Source organism: Gymnodraco acuticeps, unplaced genomic scaffold (assembly GCF_902827175.1).
Source record: "Gymnodraco acuticeps unplaced genomic scaffold, fGymAcu1.1, whole genome shotgun sequence".
Classification (NCBI taxonomy): Eukaryota; Metazoa; Chordata; class Actinopteri; order Perciformes; family Bathydraconidae; genus Gymnodraco; species Gymnodraco acuticeps.
The window spans coordinates 509,903-514,902 of record NW_022990747.1 but is presented as its reverse complement, the minus strand read 5'-3'; the positions used below and the strand labels follow the sequence as shown (position 1 = coordinate 514,902).

Below are 5,000 nucleotides of genomic sequence, written 5' to 3'. Positions count from 1 at the left end.
GGAAAGGCAGAAGAAGAAGTAAGTTCAAAAATAAGTTCAAAGTCAGCTTTATATGTGTTATACATCCAGAAATCTCGAGATACCGTTTCCAGCAGTCCCACAGTGTGACATACATAAAACAAAACAAAAAGGGCCTAGATAAACGGGGTATACAATTTAAAATGTTAATAATATATTTAAAATGTTCAAAGTACAGTTTCAGTGCAGTAGCAGCGGAGATGGGCAGAAAAGTGACTGGTGCTGGATGAGGGAAGGGTTAAGTGCATGACTGGAACAGACATCAATGGGTTCATGGCTTTGCATTCAAGTGCTGGAATTAGAATCATTTAATACATCCAAGCCAATGAAGATATAAGACACACAAGACATATTCTTTTGAATATCCTTGTTACCAGACACCACAGCTACACTCAGATGTGTTAAGTGAGGCCCTGTGGATTTGACACAGGGCCTGTTTTCTTTAAGACAGGTGTAATAAAGTATAGTCCTGTGAAGGTGTGTTTCTTCACTGTATCTGACAGCCTTTTCTCTGTTGTGTCTGCCTGCCTCAATGTGAAGCAGCAGGTAATACCAGAGGGGCTCCTTATATTTGTGTGGGTGCACCAGCACTCAATTAGGCTGTTTAAATACGCACAAGGATACTCAGCAAGCCAGAGAGGCTTTGGACTTATATGTCTCCTAGCAACAGGTGTACCGATTATGGTCTGCAGCTAGCCCCGGAGGAATGGCTAAAACAGCCAGGCAGGCACACACGTAGCCTTCCTTCAATGCACAATCACTGAGATGATCCGGTGGTCAATCATATCAAAAGAAATGTGGAACCATAAGGATCTTTTCAAAGTAACTTTCAAAGTGTTGTTAACATTTGAACTTCATTATCAAAACCGCGATGTTTGTTTTAAGTAGAATGTTAATGTAAAGCAGAAGATTGCTCATTTTTCAAATGTATCTTGACTCTGTAAAACATGTCTTTGAAGAGGTGGTAATTGGTCTTACTTTACAAAGCTACACTGTGATTTCATTAGCTCTGAGTGTCAGCTTTTGCACAGAAACACAAAGCATTCCTCAGAGAATCATGAATCATGTCTGAATCATGTCTGTCATAACAATGCAATGTAAACTCTGTCACGCTTTGTGGCCTTTGTTTGTCTGGCTACTGTACAGACAGACAGAAAAGGAGCTGACTGCTTTGACCATTGCCTTTAGAACACCCGTCTCTCTTTAGATCCCCGGTCAACAGCTGGTCCACACTTCTTTTTTAATCCTTTCTTATTTTCAAAAGAAGTCAGACTCTGCAGCCTCATGTCAGAGCACAATTTAGTTATTTCGAATCAAAAGGTATGACAACTCTTAAATGTAATGCACACTTAGTCACTCTGTTCCGTTCAATGTTACAGAAAGGTTTACATGGTCGGGTACACACCAAGTACCAGCTCACAACACCAGCTTGTTGAGTATAATAATAAGCAAATTCAACTAAATTGTGATATTTCTGACTCTGCAAAAGGATCTCCTCAGTGGCTAATTTGCCGCTTATTTTCTGTGGCTACATTTTTTAACAACCCCTACATCCTGCGCCTGGGGCCCAAAACCACAGGTTAGAAATCACTGACCTAAAACTGCTTCTCAACTGAGCCATTAAATTCTACACAGGCGCCCTGAAAAGATTCACACGGCCATTCTCCCTGAGAAATCTGGATAAGAGCCACTGGGTGAGAGGTAAGGGTAACTACTGCTGCAGCCACTGGATAATGAAGCTAGGAGATACCAAAACAGAAACTTAAAGAACATTTTAAAGTAACTAATGTAAAGTATCTTTGTAAACCATTCTATAGTCATTTCAAAATCAGTTGTAAACCCTAACCCTACCCCTTAAATGCAAAAAATCAAAAGCTTTTCATAATTAACTTTATACAAATGATCAGATGTCAACACTTGGCCACAAACACAACTCAAAGACAACAAGCCTGTAGCCTCAGAATCTGATCAGAACCACCTGCTGGGACTCCCACCTCGAGATGATGGAGCGATTCAAGTCTATAAAACCAGGTATTGGTGCTTTCATGGCAGGATTGAAGCATCTTTGAGTTTCTCAACAAAACCTTCACTCGTCTGTTTGCTAATGCCAGATTATGTTACTGCGAGACAGGAATTGAAGCCGGTACTTCACCTGTTTAGAGAGAGTGGTTTGAGCTTCAAAGTAGAGTACACACACCTCTCAAAACTGCAAACAGAGACTACCTGACACCACTAATGAGGTCCTTCCAAATCAGGAAGACACTGCAAGCAGATGCAAGGAGTGTGTGGGTCCAATCATATCAAGCAGCTGCTTTCTGTGACAGACATGCAATGGACACAATGCCGTTTTAACTCCACAAAGATGATTTAGACAGCAACGTGGCCACCCATTCAGTATACTTTCCAAAATGATTAAAAAAAAGACTTTTAAGCATTCCAGTTAGGGAATTCAGAACACGAGGAAACTTGTTCAGGTCACATGATGCCAAAGAACTGTCATCAAGCTTTCAAACTCCACGTGGAATCTCTAGATGAATGGAACAAATTAAATATAAGGTTTCAAACATGTTTCTATTTGCTTTCAGCCATACATTTCTTCAGAAACTCACAAATGTATAAAAATTGCTACGTGGGCTTCACCTTCACAAAATGTGTATTGTTTTATCCCAAAACACAAATGTCTTTGCCGACCTCAAACAGGCTAGAGAAAGAAATCAAATGTAACTCAAGACCAACAACAGACACTGAAACAGTTAATAGCCTGATGATGAATACAAGAAGGATTTAGCATTAGCAAAGCATTGAGAATACATCATAGTAACTCACAACACAACATTTATTTGATTTGAAACACATGTGAACAACACCAGCCCACAGCTCCTTCTTCAACCACTGCCTGTTTCTGTTGATACAGCAGCTCAGTGGTGCATTGATCTAGGCAACGGCGTGGCCTCAAAAGGAAGTCATCACCATGTCACCAGATGGCAGCTATGCCGTCATCTGGTGACATCACACCACCAGAGTCCAGACCCGAGGGGAATGAGAGGTGGTAGGAGTACAATCTTTAGAAAGGGCAGCTGCTGTTGTATCAGTAACGTATCTCTATCTACCATATATAAATCAATGTTTGTCATTATAACAAGGGAAGGCTCCTTCCCAATGTTGCCCGTCTAATTGCTCATTTCGGACTTATCGGAAATATAGTCCAAACTGTCCAATCTATGTATTCGAACTCTGTGCTAGAGAAGCTGCGATCACACACGTCGACACCTGTCACTGGGCCTTGAGGGAATAGCTGGCTTCACACCTACATTGCACCTGGGAACATGATATGTGTGAGCTTGTTAATGGTTTCAGGTGGTCTAGCCTTCTACGTCCAACATATACTGAGTCAAATGACTTTGACATTCCCTCCAATAATGCACTTTCTTTGTTGTTGTTTATCCTTGTTGAAGGTTTTTGTTTATTTAACATAAGTCTGATCATGTATCTAGCTCTCAAAGAAAATGCTATTCTGTTGCTCAAACATGAATACATCACACAAAATAATTTTTGTGTGAAAAAAAGGACGTCACAGGGTAAGGAAATGACCTTGCACAGAGCATCAAAAAAGGCTAAGAAGACCAACAATAGAGGACTGGGTGTTTAGTAAACACAGACTGAACGTTAGACCTGCTGGACAAGTGCTGATTCTATCACGAGCCGGCTGTTCATTTTATGTTCGTCTATTTTTTAATATTGTCTAAACTACAAAAAGTGCCCATAGGCGGTTTATTGTAAGTCTATCGTGAAACGTAGCTAGAGCTTTAGGTTTTCTGTAAAGTATAAGGGAGTTACTATGAATTAACAATATTGAAAATCTTAGTTAGCAATTTACAGCAGGGCATCAAAATATACATTTTGCGGTAATAAAATAATGAACAGCAACTACACTAGAAAGAGTGGAGCAGTATATAGATAGCAGGTGAATACAGAATGAGGTTTTGCTTAAGTTTAACCTCAGATACAACCCAACAATTATGATCAATTAAACTCACTTGCCCTATCCTCCCTCACAGAACTCATTCACCCGATCATTTCCTCTCACATGGCTCAGCAAATCGCTGCTCATGATATGCAAAGGTAGTTTGTTTGGGCTCTCGCTTTGTCTACTCTCTGTCTGCGACTACACATTGCAGTTTGCCGTTGTGATTTTGAAAGATCTTTCATTTCCAGCACTGGTAGTAGCAACAAACTGCTTAAGATAAAATATGTGACTCACTTTTTGTAACTTTACAGTACAGGTATACAGGTCAAGGCATCTATAATAAAAAATGTAATACAAGATTTATTGTATGGCAATTTATCCATCAAGAACAAAGGGTTTAGTAAACCAAGCTCATCTACTAAAAGTGGTAGTAAACTTCATTTCTCGAGGCTTATCATCTGAGTTTCCCTGCTTGACCTTACATGTGATTAACCGTTATTGGATCTGCTTTAGATTCTTATCTCGGTCAAGATTTAGCCCAACACAAACTAATTCCTATAATAACATAAAACAAATGACCCTAACACAGGAAACGTAGGGTCTGCAGCTTTCACACACGGTTAAGCCGACTGCAGTGCTATAACAATTCCCTCTGGGGAAGAGGAATGAGGGCAAGCGTGGCAAACGCTCGGTTGAAACCATTTGACAGCTAAATTATGCATCGTCACATATGGCAGGATAGAATCTTGGTGCAACTGAGGTTGAAACAGTTAATGATTGGCCTTCAAGGAGACTGCATGAGGGCATAGAGTTTCTAAAGCAACAAATGGCAGGCATTTGGGCTTCCATGTTGTTTCAGGAAATATTGTGTCCACAGCTTTGGATTGTTTTGGTATTTTTAAAAGATTATCTTGTTGTAAATAGTGCATAAGAGTAAAGGACTGAAACAGACAGGGGAACCAAACTGCCGTCTGAAGTCAGCCGCTGTTGAAACTAAAAAGGGTCATGCACAGGA

The 5,000-nt window shown here is 40.2% G+C and overlaps 1 protein-coding gene across 1 annotated transcript in view; it reads right to left on the bottom strand.

Annotated features, from left to right (window-relative positions):
• The window catches only part of nfatc3a (nuclear factor of activated T cells 3a), a 58,622-nt gene that overhangs the window by 30,802 nt on the left and 22,820 nt on the right, over positions 1 to 5,000 (bottom strand). The gene's annotated exons all lie outside the window — the stretch shown is intronic.